This window comes from Camellia sinensis, chromosome 2 (assembly GCF_055761805.1).
Source record: "Camellia sinensis isolate YWXY chromosome 2, ASM5576180v1, whole genome shotgun sequence".
NCBI lineage: Eukaryota > Viridiplantae > Streptophyta > Magnoliopsida > Ericales > Theaceae > Camellia > Camellia sinensis.
The window spans coordinates 99,098,867-99,123,306 of record NC_138962.1 but is presented as its reverse complement, the minus strand read 5'-3'; the positions used below and the strand labels follow the sequence as shown (position 1 = coordinate 99,123,306).

The 24,440-nt window shown below is 34.3% G+C and overlaps 1 pseudogene across 1 annotated transcript in view; it reads left to right on the top strand.

Annotated features, from left to right (window-relative positions):
• LOC114323377 (two pore calcium channel protein 1A pseudogene) overlaps nt 1-22,910 on the top strand; it is a 29,719-nt pseudogene extending 6,809 nt beyond the window's left edge. The window contains exons 3-4 of the transcript XR_014358552.1: nt 20,675-21,620; nt 22,727-22,910. The product of XR_014358552.1 is annotated as a two pore calcium channel protein 1A pseudogene (transcript). The remainder of the gene's footprint in view (nt 1-20,674; nt 21,621-22,726) is intronic.
• Nucleotides 22,911-24,440: the final 1,530 nt, after the last annotated feature.

The window sequence follows — 24,440 nt, the reverse complement described above, 5'->3', positions numbered from 1 at the left end:
TATCATAAAACATAAATACAATGTAAATATAACACAAATAAATATGATATATATTTTATTTTATTAAATAACTACAACATATATAAATATGCTTTATAAAATCAATATATGTAACACTCTCTTTTTTTTTTATAAACAATATAATTAATTACCTATAATTAAATAACACATTAAATTAATTACACAACACATTAAATTAATTAAATACCGCATTAAATTCTCATGTGACCACAAAATTAATAAAATCAAAAATAAAATAAGATAATAATAATCATAATAATAAATAAATGACTTAAGAAAATTAGGGTCGCTACATGGCATGTCACCTGTACCTGAAAATGATGTCCCATATAGGGTGAGCCAATGCTCAGTAAAGATATGCTAAACATAATATGAGCAATAACTAAAACATTAGCATTTGATAAATGTTTAACTCATATAAACCAACTTATAACACAATCCAGTTCCATGACAAATATGTTCATGTTTCATTCCACTTTCCTTTACTTAACCAATTTCATTTCATAAACATGGCTCAGAACCTGGCCAAACAATTAAATAAGACCACGTCCCATATTAAAACACTTCCATACTTCACAATTCACATGAGATTGCAACTCATATTAAAACACTTCCATACTTCAAATAATACACATATTTGTTGTATTAATGGAGTCCATCCCCTATCTCCTCCCAAACGGGTTTGAGAGTCCATCCCCATCTCCTCTCAAACCATGGAGTACATCCCCTATCTCATCCCAAACAAGTTTGAGAGTCCATCTCCTATCTCCTCTCAAACCATAAACATATACAAAGTATTTAAACACTTATCATATACAATGATCAAGTAAGCACGTATTCACTGTGTTATTCCATCCGTCATGTTCAATGACATTTCCAATTGATTGGTTTTAATTCACCTAATCATCATGCAGTGTCTACAACAATCAAGACTATCCTCCACCGATAGCCCAAAGCAATTATTTCTAAACAGATAATAAATGCATCAACAGATAAATTATCAACATTTTCGAAGGTGAGTGATTAATCAATCCAATTCCACCATTTATTCTTATAACTTCTCAATTTCATTATCTCATAATAAATGTCATTAATTACACTAATAACCCAAATAATCCCAGCTAATGTATTTGCCCCTTTTTCTCAATATTGACCCAAAGGCTCAAATATCATCGATAAACATCAATAACCTCATTTTAAGACCCAAAATACACATGTATTGGTCCAAAGAACAAAACCCCTCTTTATACATTTTGAAATCCTAACACCCAAAATTTCCCAACTACAACATTAAATCAAAACGACCACAAGTTTATGTCAAAAATCATAAATATGAGTAGTTATTCCTACCTCAAATTTCAGAGCTCAAAGGAGAAGATGAAGAAATTCGAAGGTGCTCCAAACCTAAAGATTTTCGGATCCACACAAAGACCACACCAAGCTCTATACTTTTTACAAAGGGATTAGGGATGTGGATCACCAAAACTAGATGATTTTGTAGAGAGAAGTAGTATTCTAGAGAGAGGAGCTCTCAAATGAGGGCTTTGAAAAGTAAGAGAGAGAGAGAGCGTTGAAAAAGTGATTTAAAATGACCCAGCTGCAATCTGATATACGTATGACCCGCTCGAGCGTCAGACACAAAAACTTCATCCGCTCGAGTGCAAAAAGACCCGCTCGAGTGCCAAGGCACAACAGCAAGACGCTACCCACTCGAGCGCAAAGGGACCCGCTCAAGCGTAGATTACACTCCTCCAGTACTTTTATAGATTTCGAACACCCGCTCGAGCGCGACCCGCTCGAGCGTAAGGAGATCTGCTCAAGCGTGAAAAACACACCTGCAGTATTTTTGCAGTCGCACAAAATGCTGAAAGGATGTAAACTCCGCTCGAGCGGATTATCAAAAATCTGGGCAACAAGAATAGAGACCAAAGCTCAACCAACCTGTTCGAAACACGCCCAAGACATTTCTAAACTCAACTTCAAAGAGTTAAAGGACCGAAATGTAATTCAGACAACAACAAACATCCACGGAACCGAGTCCGGAATACAATAAACAACGAGAGAAAAACCGGGATCGCTATACCTTTACTTGATTTTTCTCTGTTAGGGTAATCAGTGCCACATGAATCATATCATTGGCCTGTCTAAGTTGACATTTGATGCAGTGAATATTCAGGAAGAGCAGGTTAACTATGAAGTTGGTAGTGAACGCAGAGACACTCATGAAAGGATTTGAATACTTGAAAAAGCATACCTTTTTCCATTAGAGGACTCAAAATACTAGAAATGAAAAGAAGATAATGAGGAAGTAGAGATGTGAGAAAATGTACCAAGTTGTTTTTTGGCTATTCAAATTGGTGCCTTTCACTTTTGTTTTTGTCTGTACTTTTATTCACATACTTGTGAACTTCACTGTCGCCAAACCCATTGTTAACTTCTTCCACTTCAAATTGTGAAGTATCAATTGGCACCCACGATCTCAAGAAAGCTTAAGTTATTGTGAACCTTCGTATGCAGTATAGAAGGAGTACACAAAGTCTTTTTGGTCCTAATTTAAGTGCCTAGAGCAGTTATTTATCGATTTGTGCCCCTTCATGTTTTCCATTGGTAGCATCCCAGGTGTGGGTTTCTTCCCCTCGTTTTTTTTTAAATAGCATCCAACTGTAATTTGAAGCTTAGGTGACGAAAATGCTACATGCTCCTTATTTTCAGTATACCAAATTTGATGGCCACAATTATGATATTTAAGCTTTGACATAAAAATTTTAATGTTCAGATGTTTGCACTACTAAAAGTTTTGTTGAGCACGCTGTACCAGCTCCGTTACACTTTGCTTTAAGGCCATTCAGTTCACTAATAATTTGCAGCCAAGAACATGGGGAGGAGAGATGTCTCAGGTTTGTCAGTTCTTCCGAACTTGTGTTCTTGTTATTTCGTTTTTTCCTGGCTTTGGAAATCTTCTCAATTTCTTCACTATGCTATGATTTGTGGGCAGTCGTAACAATATAATTTACCTGCGCAAACACAACAAAGCATCTCCCTGGAAGTGAAAACATGGAGAAGGCTTTAGTTAGTCTGTTCATAACATATATATATGCTTATGTTTCCTTATTCAAAGTTTAAATGTGTTTACCAAGAACTGTAGAACGATATATAAATTAGTTGTATATAACGCTTCTTGACAAGTATGGAACACAACCATCTCCTTCTGCACCTTTTCAAGGAAAGAAGTTATAGTTTTTTCAAATGTCCAATATGTTGAGTGATAAGGGTCTACACATCATCGCTCTTTTAGTTACAATGTTTGAGCAGCTGGTCCTCAAAAAGATTCACTTCATACTTACCATAATAGTTTCCTACTAACCAAATAGCTTACCAAAATGGGTATTTTCAGTGAGGAGAAGCATTCCTGATTTGACCTGAGTCGGTTTCTCTTCCAGATGTTCTTTCTTAGCTCCATGGAAATCTTTTTCTAAATTATAGTAACACAACCTTTTATATGAGATGTTGAGCGGGTCATATTGAAGCCCTACGCTCTGCGATATAAAGTTTTGCACCGGAGATTTTGCATCAGAATTGTTCAGGAGATCTTCAGTTATTGGCGACATTATCACTATAAAAAATTAAGGCTTTAGAGACAAAAATTTAGAGACAAAATTACTTTTTAGAGACCAAATATTTTTATTACCAAAAATGTTATTATATTTTTAGCCATAGAAATTGGACATTAGTGATGAATTATTATCCTTTTGGGACCAAAATCTTTGTCTCAAAAAATAAACCCTTTTGGGATCAAATTATTTTGTCCATAAAAGCGTATTTATTAGTGACATTTTAAAAATATTGTCGCTAAAAGCCTTGTTTATTACTTTTTAGGACGACCTTTTAGCGACTATGCTTACGACGATAGAAATTATCCCTAAATATTATTTGCAATAAAATTTTCACTTTTAGGGACCACAAAATTTGGTCTCTAAAACTCTTATATGTTGTGAGGAGATTAATATGCTTTTCAATGGCTTGAATTAATCCTTTACGGTGTTTTAGCGATTAATATGCTTTTGATTATTAGCTCACCTGATATTTCCTATCCTTCCAAAGTGTTCCTATTATTAGCTCTCTTTGATTTACCCAAACAAAAAAGGTTATTTGTGCAAGGGGTCCAACACCATTCAACCTGCACACGCTTCAGCAGTCAACAATCTGTGCACTATCGGCATCTCAAGACAAGTTTGAGCAGCATTATGTAGTTGTCTAGGCATCCATAGCTTTATTACAATTTCTTTCGCACTCCAAGTCATAGAATGTAATGAGACAGCTGATTTTTTCCCTGTAGAAACCACGACACGACTATTATATTTCATTGCTAGCTAGCTTAATAGTAGTAATAGCACTGGTCAAAAACAATTGGAGTTGTAGCAATTTTATTGTCTTATAGCCGAATCAACACAATTTCTGTTTTATCGACTTCTCTAGTCCATAGACCTCCCACTGATCAATTCTTGCAGCTATTAACTTGTACATTAGGAGCAAATTAGTGCCTTTTTTTTTTCTTTGTTGCAGGGCAGCAGTTTCTTTATTGAAACAACATGAATGAATGCATCTGAAAGAAAAAAGTCATGAGCCTTTTTTTTTCAAGTCCCTTGACACACATCTTCGTTTATAGCTTCTTAGGTGGCTGATTTATTAGAATTTAACGAGGTTCTACTCTGTGCCACAGGGCCTAATTGAGTGTTCATAAGGTATTCGCTTTTTAAGAGTATTCTTTAGGCTGTGTTTTGATCATGGATTTGGGTATCGACTTGGAAAGAGAAAGGGAAAAGGTGCCCTTTCCCTTTCCCTTTCCCTTTCCCGTCTCCTTCCAAATCCCTACCCAAATTCATGAAGGTGCTTCTGGTTATATGAAAAGTTAGAGCACTCCTGGATCTAATTTAGTTTATCTTTTGCTTCAATGACTCTAATTTAGATTGGTGTTTTTTTGTTCAATTTTTAAAAAACAGACTTGATTCTTTTCATTTTAAGACTCATTCTCAACACTCAAGAACCTGTTACTTTTTAAATTTGAAGAATTTTGAAGAATCTCCTTGATATTCCCATCCCATGCTTCATCCAAAAATTGACGATTATGAAAATGTTTCTCAATTTAATTTCAGTCATTAAAGTAACAACAGGACAATGATCTGAAACTATACTAGCCAAGAACTCAGCTTCAGCTTTTTTGTAAACTTGAACCCACTAGAATTAACTAATAGTCTATCTAATTTTCTTTTACAGTCCACAAACTTCTTTTATCAATAGCTTTAAGAGTAGCTTCATCCCAAGTGGGGATACATAACAACACTTACGTTGTTAAATCCATATATTTATTAAGAAATTAACCTCTGCAAGTAATGATTTGTTATGAGGTTTGCGACTTTGAAACATTACGGTTGTGTTTGGATCAGAGCTTTGAGGGGGGATTTGTAGAGGGAAAGTAAAAGAAAACAAAGCCTAGAAGTAAACCAAATTGTCCTAGTGGTATTTTATTGCCATGGGTAGAGGCAAACAAGTCTGAGTAATAATATTGATGTTTATCAAACTCATTTTATTCTCTAATAATCCTAGAAGGGTGGTCAATTTATTCTCATTTATCAATTTCCTATCATCTCTTTGTTTATTGGGGGTAACACCTTATTTTTTTGATTCAATTGGCCCAAATAGGCAATTGAGCATTGTCTTTACCCATTATTTTTCTTGTTGCTCTTTGTTTTCAAATCAGGTAGGGGTTTTGTTGACATTGACAGGTTTTTTATTTCTAAGCTTGGCTCATTAATTAGCTCTAATTAATCACTTCTAAGTTGATTATTTTCTTCACATTATTTATCAATAACATATCATCAATATGAATTACTATTCCCTTGGGACCAAAATTTTCATCTAAAAAGGTAAACATTTTGGCACGAAATTGTTTTTGTCCCTAAAAGTGCTTTTATAAGTGACATTTCAAAATTTTGTTAATTATATATATACCTTCATAGTTAGACCCGCAAAGTTCACCACTTCCACAAGAAATCTCAGTGAATACTGTTACTACTCCTTGAATTGAAATTAATGCATTAGTTGCTACAGTCAAGTGTGAATAAGAAGTCATTTTGTTTTGGACATTTTGTATGATTGTAATCAAATACAAAATGAAGTTAAAATGTATTTGTTGTTGCCGCCCCAAAGACTGCAGCAGCACATTTTTTAGTTGGTTTGCATAGTTCTTATACTGATAAAGATTGACAATTTGATGTATATTTCTTGAAACAAAATGGTAAAACTGTCAATTAAATTTTTAATAAGCCACTGGGTGAGGTGATTAATGAATTATTGGAATGTAACACCAGATTCGAAATTCTTTGCATACAGTCAGTTTGAGTATAAAACCAGTTAATAAAAACCACTAAACAAATGAAATGACACCCCAAATATACACTGCTCTATACCCACCTACCAAAATTGACTATTGCTTGTGTTAGAAGAATCAATAAGCAAAGATCAAGGATTGGTTTAGCGTATGAGGCGCTTTCTTACCAAACATGACACTTCGATACGAGATTTACTGTGCTATGCAAATTGCCTGGTTCCTCTTCTCTATTTCCTACTTAAAAATTAAAAAATAAAAAAGCAAGTGGAGAAAAAACTAGCTTTTCTTCATGAGTAAGCAGTTGAAGGGGAATTCCTTATTAGAAGAAATTGCATAGTATAGAATATGAGGCAGAAATCATAAATGAATCCAAATCATCCCAACTTCTTGATACCACAATATATATATATATATATATATATATATATAAAGAGACTCCAGGAAAACGTTATGTGTGTTGTATGTGTATATATTGATATAGTTTTGAAGAGAATATATTATAATTGTAAGAATACATGATATCGGAGTAACAATCTTAAAACTGAAACAATTCTACATGGGTGTAGTGTGGGATTTTTTTCCCTTCTTCACCCTTCCAATTAATGACTGTTAAAATTATCGCACTTGTTAAAATTTGTTTTTTTCTTTTCCTTTTTCTTTTCTATGCAATTCTGAATTTTAAAATTACGTTACATAGAGCTTCATTTTGTGTTCACAAAAAAATGAGATGTTTGCTTAGGTGGTATTTGATAAAATTGAAAATTGAAAACTCAAAATTTAGTGTTAAGAAGTGAATTCTGAATTTTTTAAGCTAAAAGGTTATTTGATAATGAAAACTAAATGTTGATTTTTTTTAAGCTAAAAAACTATTTAATAAAAATTTATGTGCTAAACTAAAACAAATTGTATGATATATATAATATTAAATTAAAAATTTATTATTTTTAAATTATATTTTTTTATTTTATATTGTGATAGTGAGTTGGTGGTGGTGGTGGTGGTGGTGGTGGAGGTGGAGGTGGAGCAACAATGGTGCCTATAATGTCAATGACAATAGTGGTGGAGGTAAAGAGATAGTGGTTGTGGTAACGGTGGAGGGATAATGTATTTAAGATAAAAAGGGGGTGGCGGCGGTGGTGTAATGATGGTGGTTATTGTGGTGATGGAATGATAATGGTGGTTATTGTAGTGGTAGAAGGGTTTGTATTAGTTATAGTGGTAGTGGTGATTGTGATCATTGTAGTGAAATGATGGTGGCACTTAGAGCATCTGTAGCAAACATAGCTAAAATAGTTATCCAAAATTTTACTTTACTGCTTTAGATAGTCACTTTTTAAACATACACTCCAACAACGCTCTACTTTAATTATATTCTTTTAAAATATTCTTATTCTTTAACCCGGTCGTCCACCAAGATATCCCTAGGTCGTGGTCATCCCCCAAGACAACCACCTTGTGTAATACTTTGTGGTCATCCCCCAGGAGAACCAGCTTGTGTAATACTCTATTGAAATGTTTGTATCGACTTAGCCAATGCTCGAAAACAGAGCTAGGTTAATCTCCTACTATGGCCCTAACAAGAGCAGCAAGCCAGAGCTCAGCCATTTTGCACTGTGGTCATCCCCCAAGACGATCACCTTGTGTAATACTTTGGTGAAATGTTTTGGACATCCTCCCGATCATCTGCCAAGACATCTCCTAGTCTTCCAATTATCATAATTCTAATCTCTTGGCTTTATTTATAATTATTTGATGAAAGCAAACCAGGAAATTGGACAACTGAACCAAGGCTGGGGCAACAAAGCAGGAAAAGAGCTTTGTGTGGTCGATCAGGTGGATGACCGGGTGATCAACCTGGAAGTTTTGCTCACTTTAGTGCCAATCTGATAACTATAACTAGTTCAATTTACTGCATTTTTCACAAAAAAAAAATGGACGACAAAAAAAATAAACTATACATTTTTTTTATGATAAACATAATAAATTGAACTAGTTACAATTATTGGATCGAACTAATTTTTTGTGTGGATGAAATATACGAAGTATTCAACAAAATGAATGATTTGTATTATCAAAACAGGACCAATGGTAGATTCCACGGGCCGGAACAATGCTCTCCAGTCTAGATTTTGGACTGGAGGGATCCTCCACCTATTAAGTATACAAAAGAAATTAATATAAAGAAAAAGGAAAATAAAATGTATTACTAAAGTTAGTAAATAAACTTGGGGTTTAAAATGAAATCAAACTCAAGTGCATGGAATTTTTCTACATTATGCAATAATACACAAATACCTATTTGCAATTAATAAAGGCTAGAATAATATACTAAAGGTTCTGTGGGGGCCGAGTATTAGGGGATGCAAATAGGCCGAATAGGTGAAAGAATCGAGACATATACATTGTATTTGGCCCCGTCTTATACAAATTCAGAAGTATCCTAATCGGCCACATAGCCAGTTGAGCGAGGAGCCGAGTGAAAAGTGATTTGCAACAAAAGGAGCCGAGTAAGTAGTTACACGGTGGATTAAAGGTGGGCCCGACCTTGAGGCCCCAAGAGAAGATATAAATAGAAGAACATCAACCAGAGAGAGGTATATAAGAACGAGTAGATATAACTTAAGGCATAAGCAACCAAGAGAGTGGATACTGATTTATCCGTTAGAGTGCTAATTCCGGTACCCCCTACCGGAGTGTTCATTCTTTTTCAGGTGACTAGCTGAGAATCACGAGCGCCCCTCAGGATCCGAAGAGTATTTCCGAACCACTTCTCCACAGGTTCGTTGGACCTAATTGCAAATTTTAGCAAAATCGGAAGATGAAATAGAATTAACTAGAAACTTAGAATTTAGAGTACAATGACTAAAAATTAGGGTCTCTACATGTTTCCATTCCAAAAAAAAAAAGAAAAAAGTATAGGTTTCACCATTTAAGCTATCTACGAATATTTTCTATATTTCTTTCACAAAATACTGAGAAAAATAGAAAAAGGGTTTTCCAAGTTGAACAACAAAAGGAAGATTGCATTCAAAGTCACAACTGCACGTTTGTAATAGAGTCAGGAAGTTGTCCACTCTAGAATAAAAATAAAAATAAAAATAGAAATTAGAATTTCAATGGAGAAAATGAAACCACTCATTAGTTCCCATCTTGGAAATTTTGAAGGGAAAATGAACACCACGTACTAATACAAATTACTAAACCAATTAATTTGTAGCTGTTAGAAACATTACGATGAAGCCAATCCATGATATGCCAACATTTGAAATGTTGATGTAACTAATTGATTTTACCAAAATAAATTACATCAGTCTTAGTGGTAACAATGAGATGGAGATCACACAGCATATACTAACCCATAAAACAAAAAACTAGAAATTATTGAAATGTACTGTTTTCAACCAACTACCATTGGCACCTAAGAATATACAGATTCAATAGCAAATGAGAATGAAATTAATCCATTCAGTAGAGGTATATAGAATTATAGATAGAAGAGAAAAAGGAAATATTTTAAAGGAAAAGAAAGCAGAATGACCATAAAAACAGTGATGTGTGTTGATACAGGTGAAAAATAGAAGCTGGAAATCTGAAGAAATGGACAATTTAGTATGTTATGAGAGTTAGAGTTTAGTTAGCAAAGTAGTTAGTTTGTTAAAGAAAGAGAGTATAAAGCTTCTTTTTGTTGGGATTGTATCAGAGGGATCAATGATTGTAATGAATGGTTTTTTTTTTATATTTTATTCACAATCTCTCTGTTCTGCCTCTCTTTTCTCCTCTTTGAATTATTCTTCTTGTCTGCTAAACGTAGTTTACCTATTTTTTTTCTTTGTTTTGTAATATTTTTGGGCTTCATCATGTGTTTAATTTAATCATTGTATTTGGAACCCTTAGTTGTGTTAACGGTCCAAAAAGAAGAAGAAAAAAAAGTAAACCCTCAGTTGTGATAAAAATCTGAGACGATTTTGGTACTGAGAAAATAAATAATAAAAATGCTGCGACCGAATGTGTTATTATTTGTTTTTTTTTTCTTTTTAACAACAAAAAAAAGTTTCATGGGGATATCATAACTTATGCCGGCCGGTGTAATCGATTAACAGTCAGATTTAACTTAACCTAGATTTAACCCAACTCACTCCATTTCAAGTGTCTTAAGATTTTGCAAGTATAGTGCAGTCTTTTGAAAAAAATTACATTCCGAGTATTGAACCCAAACATCTTGCATGGAAGAAAAGCAAAGAACCACTCGACCACCACCCCGGTGGTTTTATTTGTTTGCTTGTGTCTTGAAGTTTGCTGCTTATACTAGTCGGGGGGGACCATCCATAGATACTCTCTAGGCAGGAATTGGATGATGGGCCAATATTGGCCTTTCCCCGGCCCATTTCTCTGAATATTCCTACAATTTTATTGTCGCAATAAGGTGAATTTTTATTTTATACCCAATATAGAATAAAATGACTTTTGAATGGAAAATTTACCTATAAATCTCATTTTGAGAAATGGTGATAATTTAATCCCAAGATTTTTTTATAGACCAATTAGTCCCATTGATTTTGAAAACGTAGATTTAATATATTATTTAAAAATTAAATTTACGATTATACCCTTATTTCTGTTATGTTTCCTTCTCTTTTTTCCTTTTATACTAGAAAGGTAAGGTACACAATATGTGAGAATTAAATTTGGGATAAATTTTTGTATGAGAATCTTTTCTATTTAGAAAACATTTCAAAAGGAATACAAAAATGAATTAAAATATGAGATTCTTCAAACATTCTAAAAGGATATGAGATTCTTCAAACATTTTAAAAGGAGCACAAAAACTTCTTAATAAGCTTTGGACAAATGTATAATTTCAAACTGTAATACTCTAATGAAACACTCAAACGTAATACTCCAATGTAACACTCAAAAAAAAAAAATATTAGTGTATTTTTTTCAAATATAGCACTCTCATATAATACTTTAAAAAAAAAAAAAAAAAAAAAAAAAAAAAAAAAAAAAAAAATTCCTTAGTGTAACACTATAATGTAACACTCAAAAAAACTCCTTATTGTACTTTTCCCAAACTCCAATATAACACTCTAAAAAAACTCCTTAGTGTAACACTTTAATGTAACACATAAAAAAACTCCTTAGTGTACTTTTATCAATCGTAACACTCTAATTTAACACTCCAAAAAAAGCAAACCATTTCAAAAGGAATACAAAAATTCCTTAATAAGTTTTGGACAAATTAATAATTTTAAATTGTTAGGGTTACGTTTAGAAAAAGTACACTAATGAGTTTTTAGTATTTTTGTGTGTGTTACATTGAAGTATGTTACATTGAAATGTTACGTTTGTGATTACATTGATTGGAGCATTACGTTTGGAAAAAGTATACTAAGGAGTTTTTTTTTTTTTTTTTTTTTGTGTGGTACATTAGAGTGTTACGTTTAGGAAAAATGCACTAAAGAATTTCTTTTTTTAGTGTTACATTGTTACGTTTAGAAAAAGTACATTGAGAAGTTTTTTAATTTGTTACATTAAAGTGATACGTTATTGAAGTGTTACATTAGAGTGTTACGTTTTTGTTCGTAATGTGGAATTTGTTCTAGAAAGAAGGAAAATCCAAAACTTCTATATTGCGAATTGCCCAAATATGTAATTTTATATTTAAAGAAACCCACTTTTATCCCTGAAAAATTGAATCCAAACATGTAAGTGACTACCCTTTTGTGTAATTTCCACTTTAATGAGACCTTTGGATTCAAAAGAAAAAAATGAAGGACTAAACAATTCGTAAAATCACATTTTAAGATTTATTGGCGTTTCACCCATTTTGAAAACACATTTTTTCAATTTTAAAATTGATTAGAATAGTATTAAAAATACGTCATAAAAAGTATGCTTTCAAAACATATTTTTGATTAAGACTCTATTTGTTTTGATGTAAAATATTATTGTCAAAATTATTTTACTCGTTTTTCGTAATGTGGTTGAACAAAAAACAAGTAAAATATTTTTTAAGAAAAATATTTTTGTATTATTTTCTCAAAAATGACTTGCCATTAAAAATTTCGTAAATTAATTTTTACGAAGTTGACTCTCATTCACTACGTTTTTAACACACTTAGCCTTTTTTAATAAATATATTAGCTCACTAAAAAGTCATAAATGACATTTTATTGATCAAAATTTATCTTTTCGACCATAAAATTTTTTTGTTTCAAGTGTCAACAAAATGTCGAAAAACAAAAACCAAAGCATTTTTTTTTGTGTAAAATAATTGACAAGAAAAATATTTTTTGCGTAAAATATTTCAAATTGAAACGGAGCCTAAGTTATGCTAAAAATTTTAATTAATCAAAAGCGGATTTTGTAAACATGATTTTACGAAAATTATAAATAACACCAAAAATATTTTTTTATTTTTTATTTTCTAGCTAAAATATTTGTAGGTGTAAAGCGGGTTTTGTAAACATGTTTTTACATTTAAATATTTTTTCTTTTATGTTTTTAATAAACAAACTAACATGAAAACATTAGTCATTTTTTAATATTTCAACGGAAGTGTATGGATTTAAAAAAAAATAAAAAAAATACTGAAGTGCACTATTAGCCATTATTGTCAACCATTTTAAATGCCATTATTAGTCTCATTTGATAATGTTTGGCTTTTTTGTTTTAACTAATAAAAGGTCACATGTAGTGCAGATGAATATTAATCTGGTAGATATATTTTATATTTTTCGTTAAAGATAAATGCATTTCAATGCATATAAATTCTCACTTTGACTCGCAATATAAACGAAATGGTTGCAGATATAATCATAACAACAAGACTACAAACTCAGATTTTTTTTATCCATAATTTTTTCATAAATAGAAATTAATAATTCAAATTCATTTCACTCATGAATTGCACATTTCATCAATTTAATTTCTACTATACAAACTCATTCTCTATAAATTATGGTTTCTAAGTCTATTTCCTAACATTTTTGTAATCACAATTGTTGCTACAATCTCCTTCATGTTTTCTTTACATAGACATCTCATTACAAGTTGTTCAAGTTTTTAACCCAAGCCTTAGAACTTGTAGATGTGTTGTTCAAGCATCTAAACCCGAAATTTAGGCAATATAAATTATCTTTAAAAGATAAATAAAAAGGCTTTATAGTTGTAGTAGATGGTAGATTTTTTTTTTTATTTATAAAATTGGTATAAAAAATAAAGTGGGTTTCAATCCCAGTAAAAAAGAAAAAAGAAACAAGAAGGGAAAAAAAAAAGAGAAGGAAATAAGTGGTAATTGTTAAGAATGCTTTCAATAGTGGGTTTCAATCCCTCTAAACAATTATGTGTTGTAGTAACTAAGTTTTATTTGTGGTAGGATTTTTAAAGTATTGGTGGTAATATGCTTTTGATTTAATTTTGTTTGACAAAAAAATGTTTTTATTTTTAATTTTGGTTATGTTAATCATGTCATATGATTGCAATGAATATTATGCAATTTGTTGTCACATTGTGTTGTCATGGGTAATTCTTTTGCCACATCATTTGCTCTCAGTACATATCATTTATTTATTTTTGTTTTACTCCTTCCACACACCAAAGGAGGAATGATCAAATGAGATTGATCATCAATAGGCATTCACGCAAAGAAGATGCAAAGAAGGAATCCAAATGAATGGATCGAACCTTGCAAATGCTATTGTGTAGGTGAAAATCTAACCACACTGCAACCTTAGTATCCAGCTGGAGAGCACCGGCAGAATAGATGGCACCTGTCTAACCTGCAACAGAAAGAGAAGACTCCGGTGGTGGTTCGCCACCCGGGGGTACTCCGACGATCAAGTCAGTACTCAATATCTCTCAAAGATAAATCAATTATTCAACTCACAAGCTTGAGCATAAAAAGCATACCTTAGACCCATGGGGGTGCCTCTCTTTTATAGCCAATACAATCCTAGTCCCAATAGGAGCCTAGCCCTAATAGACTTAGGATTACTGCTAATCTGGGACTCCCAGTGGGATTAGGATAAACTCTCTAAGAGTCTTACCTTTACCCAAACTGAAGTCTTCTCCCAATCTAGGACTCTTGTCCCTCATCCATGTTGAGTTCCCTCTTCATTCTAGGACTCTTGTCCCTTATCCACTTATCTCGGATTCCGATATCTTCGGAGATAACCTCGGCCTAACCGAGATTACCTCGGCATAACGACCAGGACACGTGGCACCTCGGCTGACACGTCGGCGTCACCTTGGCCACGTGTTGGTGCTCAGAAAATATATCCCCACAACTGCCCCCTAGGTTCTATTACCTCGACATTCTGACGTGATGAAACCTACATTGTTCGTTCATCTGTGCCCCTCTGTCTGAGATCAAACTCGCCGACCTCAAAGTTCCCTAGACTTTACTGTCCACTTGTGTCAAGTATCAAGTTTCAAGCTTTCCAAGCGGCTTGAGATCGCACCTCCTAGCCGAGGTTCTGGTTCCATTGATTCGAAAACTCCAAGAGCTTTGCAACTGCTCCATTCACATCTTCTGGTGGGTTCCCGATTTCCAGTCATCTATTTGACTCCGACGATGTTCATACCGGCGTTCATTTCACTTGGTAGGTTCATAAATTCCTTACTTGTTATTAAGCTCAATATTTCATAACTCTTCCGAATCTGTTTACTTGCCATGTGTTGTCTTCTATTTTGATTTTTTTTACTGTTTGAATGCCTGGTACTGTTCTTGCCATATCCACTTTCTGTTGCTAGCATCGTGCCTGGGTCATTACTTTCTTGTTCTTCACATACTTAGTGCCTGTGCACTTGGCTTTATTCACGAACTTTGTTGTCTTCTTGACTTTGAATTTTCTCTTCTTGTTTTTCTTGTTGTATTTCCAGATTCTTGCCTTTGCATAGTCTTAGAACCACGTCCCTTCTTGAAGTTGATGCCGAGATAACGGTAAAGAGGCTCCCCCTACTGACTGCCGATGCTGAACCACCGCCAACCGTCTAAGCAGATTAGTCTGACGTTCTTCCCTAATTCTTAGGGTCTTCATTCTTGTACTTTTGTTTTCTTTGCATATGTAACTTTTTTTGCTTCTGAAAAATGTCTTTTGTTTGATGTTAACATTCCTTGCTCCTTGATTATCATTCCTTCTTCCACTGTATTTGATAGCCATGTCGGGTAATTGACTTTTCTGATGGCCCTGGCCTCCAGAAGTCTATCTACTTCTTCTTCCACTGCTTCGTCATGCATCAACGTCGGTCTTCTTGTTCGTTGTATTACAAGTTTGGCCGACCTGTCGACGTTCAATTGGTGGCAAGTGACCTCGGGGTCAATGCCAGGCATTTCGTAAGGTGTCCAAGCGAATACTTCAATGTTTGCTCTCAAAAAAGCTTCTAATTCTCTTTCTTCTTCTTCGGCTAAGCCTGAGCCAGGAAGAAAGAAGCGTTCTTCGTCCCCTTCCTGGACGAGGATTTTCTTCAGTGCCTCTTTACTCTTCTCGGTTGGCTCCTTGCCGACATCATCTGGGACCTCTATGTCCTCGTTTTCAATCTCTACCTTCTCTGGTTCTCGAATGCTACAGGTGGATTTCATTGCTGCCATGGAGCAATTTTTTGCCTGCAGTTGGTCTCCTCTGACTTCTTCAATCCCATGTTTTGTTGGGAACCGCAATAGTTGATGCAATGTTGAGGGAACTGCCCCCATTGCATGCAACCATGATCTTCCCAAGATTTGTAAGGAGATGGAGTGTTGATGATAGTGAATTCTGTTGTGATCTTTCTGGTGCCAGCCTGCACCTCCAAGCTTACTGCTCTCAGTGGCCATGTCGGCGTTCCAATGAACCCAACCATTGGGCCATATCGTCTGGATGAAGGCCGAGCTCCTTGTAACATCGGACATGCATGATGTCACAAGAGCTTCCTTGGTCAATCAAGATGCGTTTCACTTGGCACTCCCCAACCTGGAGGGATACTACCAAAGCATCATTATGCGGGTGTTGGACCATCTCGAGGTCGGCTTCAGTAAAAGACACTACTGGTCCCAAGCACTCATCTGCCCAATGTCTCTTGTCCCCGACTTGGTAGACATGTTGCAGGTGCTTCACCTTCTGAGTCTCCCCCCTAATTTCGTTCTCGTTGACCCTCGAGTGAATTACATTAATTACCTGAGGTCCTCCTGCCTGAGGTTACTGTGCTGGGGGAGGCAGAGCTGCTGGCATTTGAGGCAGTTTTGCCTGTTCTTCCCTTGTTCTGGTCTCATCGACGAGGTCATTTCAGATGGTCTTGCCTCATCAGATCTTCTAAGTGAGCTTTTAGTGCTCTGCAGCCCTGAGTCATATGTCCGTCTTCAGCATACACCTTAACTATGCAATCTCCTCGGGGTATAACACCTCGGTTGTACCCATTAATCGGTTTATCTCGGCTTCGACCTAACACTTGAAAATATTTATCATAATATTTCCATAAGTGTTATTTACAACTTGATACTTCACTCTTAGCAAGACTTCTGTCTTCAAATTTCTTCCAAGTCTTGGCAACATGGTTATCTCGTCACGTGTATAGATACTTCATAACCTTGGTTTAACTTCAACTTGTAAATTTTCTCAAAATTTCAACAAGTGTTAAACCAATCTTCTCTCAATCATGACCTCAGTTTAACTTTAACTTGTAAATTCTCTCAGAATTTCAACAAGTGTTAAACCAATCTTCGTTTCTCGACTTAACTCCAACTTGTAAATTCTCTCAGAATTTCAATAAGTGTTAAGCTAATCTTCGTTTCTCGACTTAACTCCAACTTGTGAATTCTCTCAAAATTTCAACAAGTGTTAAGCTAATCTTCGTTTCTCAGCTTAACTTCAACTTGTGAATTCTTTCAGAATTTCAACAAGTGTTAAGCTAATCTTCGTTTCTCGGCTTTAACTCCAACTTGTGAATTCTCTCAGAATTTCAACAAGTGTTAAGCTAATCTTCGTTTCTCAGCTTAACTCCAACTTGTAAATTCTCTCAGAATTTCAACAAGTGTTTAAGCTAATCTTCATTTCTTGGCTTAACTCCAACTTGTAAATTCGCTCAGAATTTCAACAAGTGTTAAGCATCATCTCGGTTTAACTTCAACTTGTAAATTGCTACAAATTTCAACAAGTGTTAAACATCATCTCGGTTTAACTTCAACTTGTAAATTGCTACAAATTTCAACAAGTGTTAAACATCATCTAGGTTTAACTTCGACTTGTAAATTGCTACAAATTTCAACAAGTGTTAAACAATAATCTCGGTTTAACTTCAACTTGTAAATTGCTACAAATTTCAACAAGTGTTAAACATCATATATCGGCTTAACTTCAACTTGTAAATTGCTACAAATTTCAACAAGTGTTAAGCATCGCTTCGGTTTAACTTCAACTTGTAAATTTTCTCAAAATTTCAGCAAGTGTTAAACATCATCTCGGTTTAACTCTGCTTGTAAACTTTTCTCAAGTTTCAACAAGCGTTAAACATATTCTTGCTGGATCCATTATTACCTCGGCCTCGCTTCGGCGAGCCGTTTCCTTTCTCATGCTTTTATAAGCCTCTGCATCCTTTTGTACGTAAGGTCACCAGAATCCCTATGATATGGTTTTGTGGGCAAGGGATCTGTCCCCTGCATAGCTTCCACATACTCCTTTGTGGACTTTATAAAAGGTCTTCATCTTGGCTAACTTCAGTCCGATCTTGTGTGTTTTCTTTTTTATCTTCTGGGATCTGAGATTTGCTCACCGAGCTCTTCTCTTCTCGGATTTAAGTGCCGAGCTCTTGTCTTCTGGAATCTTGGATCTGCTCACTCAGGTTGAGCTCTTCTCTTCTCGGGCCGACTTATCTAGGCCGAGATCATGTCTTCTGGAATCTTGGATCTGCTCATTCAGGTTGAGCTCTTTGAATGTCATTTTCTTGGGAGTGCGCATGCCCCCTGTCTTTGTATCCCTTCTGGAAGGGTCTTCATTCTGTTTATGTCGACACATTCTCCATCCTTGCTAAACTAGTCGTTTCCGATACGTTGATCTTATACGGTGGTGGCCATCTATTCTCCTTTCGTTCCCACAGACGGCGCCAAATTGTGTGGGTGAAAATCTAACCACACTGCAATCTTAGTATCCAGCTGGAGAGCACCAGTAGAATAGATGGCACATGTCTAACCTGCAACAAAAAGAGAAGATTCCGGTGGTGGTTCGCCACCCGGGGGTACTCTGACGATCAAGTCAGTACTCAATATCTCTCAAAGATAAATCAATTATTCAACTCACAAGCTTGAGCATAAAAAGCATACCTTAGACCCATGGGGGGGCCTCTCTTTTATAGCCAATACAATCCTAGTCCCAATAGGAGCCTAACCCTAATGGACTTAGGATTACTTCTAATCTGGGACTCCTAGTGGGATTTGGATAAACTCTCTAAGAGTCTTATCTTTACCCAAACTGAAGTCTTCTCCCAATCTATGACTCTTGTCCCTCATCCATGTTGAGTTCCCTCTTCATTCTAGGACTCTTGTCCCTTATCTACTTATCTCAGATTTTGATATTTTCGGAGATAACCTCGGCCTAACCGAGATTACCTCGGCATAACAACCAGGACACGTGGCACCTCGGTTGGCACGTCGGCGTCACCTTGGCCACATGTTGGTGCTTAGAAAATATATCCCCACAGTTATTAAGGCTCAGGGTTAACTCTGACTTTTTAGAGGGCCTAAGACGAACTCAGAAGATGGGTCTCGATTCTCATACAATTGTTAAAATATATATATGCATTGCTAAAATAGTAACAAACTTCAATTTATTTTTATTTTTTGCTTGTACCTTCTATAAATTTGTTGCATATAGTACACATAATTATTGACGTAAATCATAATTATTGAGATAAATTTTAAATATTTTTGATTATTAACACTATTAATTTATTCACACGTTTTCCTAATGTAGTAAATTAAATTGAAAATTTGATTAATTTCAACTTAAAAAAAATTATTTCTCCAAAAACAATTGTAATTTGTATAGTCAAACAATATTAGGTAAATTATACAAATAGTCCCTATAATTTACACGATGTGTCAATTTGGTCTCAGTTGTTTGAATTTACTTGGTTTTGTTTCTTAATTTGACGGATTGTGTCATTTTAGTCTAATAAATAACGGTTGTTAAGTTTGGTGAGCGGGAAGTCAAACTATGTGTCAATTTGGTCTTTGTAGTTCACACCATGTGTCAATTTGGTCACTGTCAAAATCGAGCAAATTAAAACAGCAGGGACCAAATTGACACATTGTGTAGATTTTCTGTCCACTAAACTTAACAACCATTATTTATTGGACTCAAATAACACAATCTATTAAATTAAGGGACAAAATCGAGCAAATTGAAACAACAGAGACCAAATTGACACATCGTGTAAACTACATAGGCCATTTGCATAATTTACCCAACAATATTCTATAAATAATTCATACATTTGTCTAATAACCATCCATTATTTTTAAATAATTCACCAATTCAATTGTTTGTTTAAAATTTCATTTTTAAACTAGAGCAAATTGTGACAATAGTCCCTGTATTTTGGTCCTTACGTCATTTTGGTCCCTGTAATTTCAATTGACTCGATTTTAACCTTGAATTTATGATTTTGCTCTTAGCATTTTTTATGATGATCCAGAATTTAAAAAAAAAAAAAAGGGCCCTCAAATACACATTACACAGACGCACACACCCAATTTATATATACATGGATATGTAGCCTAAGAGATTTGTGTGTGCTGATATAGACATATATAATATAATTTATATATATATATATATATATATATTTGTGTGTAAAGAATAGGCAACCACGTGGGGGGGGGGGGGAGGGGGGCACTGCCCCTCCACTCCTTTCTCCTCATTCCTTTTTCTCTTTTCTTATTCTTCTTGTTTGAAGCATCTACAATGGTTTGGTCTACAAAACTGGAGAGAGAACCCAGTCAACCACAACCGTTTCTAGGGACCCTCCGGTCCCCAATCACTGGAACTTTCAGGATATGATGAAGTAAATGATGGCCTAATGGCATTGAGTTCTTCTCTAGCAGAGATGGACGCTTTGGTTCTCAACACTGCTGATCCTTTAACCAAATCGAAGCTCTCTCACATGGCTTATTCTCTCTAGCCTCTCTCTCTCTAGTTCTGATCTCTAAATTCACTCTCAATTTGTGTGTGCTCGATCTTTCCCTCATCTAAAGAAGAAGAAGATGGATAAAGAAGCTTTTCTTGGGGGATAAAGCAGTGGTGGTGGGAGTAGAGATCAGTCATCGCACTTCCCTCGAAGATCAAACGCCATCGCTTATGGCTCACCTTACCAGAAGGCCGCTACTCTTGTTGATTTGGCTGAAGATGGTGTTGGTCTTCCTGAGCAAATTCTTGATCAGTCAAGCTATGAAACTGCAGCAAAGTTTTACTTCATATTTGTTCAATTTGATTTACTTTGGTCCCTTAATTTCTTTGCTTTGATTGTTCTAAATTTCCTTGAGAAGCCGTTGTGGTGTGCTGAGTATTTTGCATATTCTTGCAGTAATAGAGAGTACTATTTTCTTGGACAGTTGCCATACTTAACTGGTGCAGAGTCTCTTGTTTATGAGGGTGTAACTCTTATCATTCTCATGATACATACCTACTTTCCCATTTCTTATGAAGGATTTCATATCTACTGGAAAAGTCATCTTAATCAATTAAAGGGAATTACGGGAGAGCATCCTCATCTTGGCTGGAATGCTTAGCACATACTTCAATGTCGTGGCTCTTGGGTTTTTATTTCTTCTGTTCTCCAGTTGGGTAGCGTATGTCATGTTTGAAGATACCGAACATGGGAAGACAGTTTTACTTCTTTCGACACAGCATTATATCAAATGTTTGTTTTGTTCACCACATCTAACAATCCCGATGCCTGGATTCCTGCATACAAGGCTTCACGTTGCTTCAAAAGTCAGCTTGCAAAACAAGTATCTGAAAAGGACTGTACGAGGAAAATAATTTTAGGGAAAGTCGTTAATCTCATTCATAAAAATAATTGTGGATATTAACAAAGGGCAATGTATCCATCTGTTTGAAGAGCTCAATAAATATAGTTCTTGAGGCCAAAGTGAAGAGCTTGGTGAGAGCAACATTTTGATTGGTGGAGATCAAAATCCGACAAAATCAAAAATTTGGATTACCTTTTCTTCGTACTTGAGGTAAGGATTTTTCCTATACTTCTTTATGCACTTTTACTTGATTATAGGGAGTTTAGAGTTGTATATAATTTAATTAGAATTTTTGAAAAAAAATTGTGATTTATTTGCTTAAAAGAGAAATTTTGAGAAAAATACAAAGTTGATGCCCAAATTGTGAAAGTGTAAACTTGGAATATGTTTGTAAGGTTGTGAAAGAGCTATGTTTTAAATTTGAACAAAAACGGACTTCGATTCGATTGGCTTTGAAATTTTTACCGGTTTATGACCAAAAAAGCATTTTTAAAGAAAACAAAGGAATTACGTTTAATTTTTTGGGCTTTCGATCAAAATAGGATGTCATAACTAAATAATGCTTGGAGAATGAGTTTGGAAAGAAAATGACATTTTCTTGGGCATTAACGGTATTGTTTTGTTTAATGTATCTGTTGGAATAAAACCGACACGGTTAGAAATGGACCTTGAGAGGTTACCGGATGTGATTGCGATATGAAAACTAGTGTAGTTGTTCATATTTGATGAGACGTGGAATAGATTGTATTTATCAGAATTTTTTTGGAATTTAATTGTTTAAATATCCGTTTAGAAATATCTGTTTTGGGCTATCGATGGAGGATAGCCATGATTGTTGTAGAAATGCATGAGACTTGGGTAAATTGAACCGCATTCCTCATTTGTTGCATTGGACATTGCATTACATTCATTTCATTGGAAATGTATCTGTTTTTGAGAAATGTTTGGAAATATATTTGTTTGCGAAAAGTTGAATACTTGGCGAATCTGGGTAGGGGGTGTAGAACCGCGTAGTTAGGTGTCGAGCCTTCCAGTTTACTAATAAAAATGACAGTGGTAGTGCATTAGGGCCTACTTGCAGACACTAATCTAGAGATTCACAGAGCTTGTATTCATGTAACAGATATGGTTTAAAATGGAAATGATTTTATATTTGTTGTTGCATCTCAACATTGCATGCTTTATAAAAAGAGAGATAAACTGTTTTATCATGAGCATGGCATGAGCATACTCCTCTTTAGTCTTGTCATTGTTCATATGTTGTATAGTATATCTCTACTAGGCTGTGGCTCACCCTATAAGGGAAACCATTTCAGGTACAGGTGCTATGCCTCTGTCAAGGCATTGACTTGGGAGGACTCGGAGCTGAGGCTTCATTTTTGTTTTATTATTATTTGTTGAATGTAAGCCCAGGGCTAAATTTGTGTTAAGTTAAAACTCCATTTTGTGTAACCAAGAATGTTTTTGGATAAATTTGTAAGCCTGTAGGACACTTATTATCTGTTTGGCTTCCATTTCATATTTGTTGTACAATGCATATTTGGGATTAGAACTGGGGCATTGAGATATGAACAACATCTATTTGGCATTTGGGATTTAATGGAAATGGGTGTATGGATTAGTTAGCTATATATATATGTGTTTGTCTATCAGGTGGGTTTTGTTGCATAAATAAATATATCATGCCCAATTTTCGAGGCGTGACATTTTTTTTGTAAAAAAAATATGCATATAAGTAACTTGTGTCATATTTTTTAGAGTAAAATTATAAATTTACTAACCTCAGTGATTTAACCTTAACTAATTCAGTGATTATTTTACGTCAAAAACACTAATGATATTATCAATTGGACCAAATTGACACAAAATTTAAAAGTAAGGGTCAAAATTAAGCCAATTGAAAATGTATGGACCAAAATAACACAGAGGGTAAAATATAGGTTCAATTTGCCCTTTAAACTACTAATACTATAATGCAGTATTTGGTTCACTGAAATGTAATTGAATTGAATGTATTGGTCATTTCTTAATCATAAAATTACTTTTTCCTCAAAATGGTGAATGATGATTTTATTTGTAATCTTTTTTAGTAAATCAAACGTGAAAATAGATATTATTGAAATGACTACTCTATTCAACTTTATTTTAATAAATCAAACATAACTTAAGACCGAAATAATTAACCAAACATAACTTAAGATCAAAATTATTTCAGGGCCTCATTTTTAGATAGAATTTGGGGGCCTGAGGCGGCGGCCTTACTTGCCTTACCTCAGGGTTGGCCCTGTCAAGGCTATCACAGAGGATCCTACACGTCTCTAACACTCTGAGCTTTCGGATTATTCAGACTCTAAGATTTCCAATTTGAGTGAGGATTAGAACTTCACGTGTGTACTAAATTATATCAGTTTTTCCATAATTTAGTATTGTGTGTGAAGTTGAGTGTTTCACAGTGAGATTGTGGGAGGTTGTGTTTCAATTATCTTTGTACTTGTTAAACTTTATACTTGTCATTTTAGTTATGCTGACTATTAGCCCTTATAACTAATTATTAGTTTATTTAGTTTGTATATGAGAATTAAGTTTAAAAGATCAAATGTTAAAGTTTCTAGAACGAAATAATATAATTGTTCTAGTTTTACAATCGGTAAATATATATATATATATATATATTTTATCGCTTTTCTAAAAAAATTAAAAACAAATACTAAACAAGATCACTAATGACATTTCAATTGGTTGACAATAATTAATGATACATTTATCAAGTACACTTCAAAAAAAAAATTTGTCCATACACTAGTTGAAATATTAAAAAATGACTAATATTTTTATGTTATTTTTTTATTTTTTATTTTTTTAAAAAAAGAGTGTAAAAACGTTATTACACATTTTTAATGTCTTCAAAAAGAATAAACGTAAAACGTGTTTTGTAAACATATTTTATAAAAAATAAAAAGTGAGTTTACAAAACCCATTTTATACCTACAAAATATTTTAATTAGAAAATAAAAATATTTAAGCTAAAAA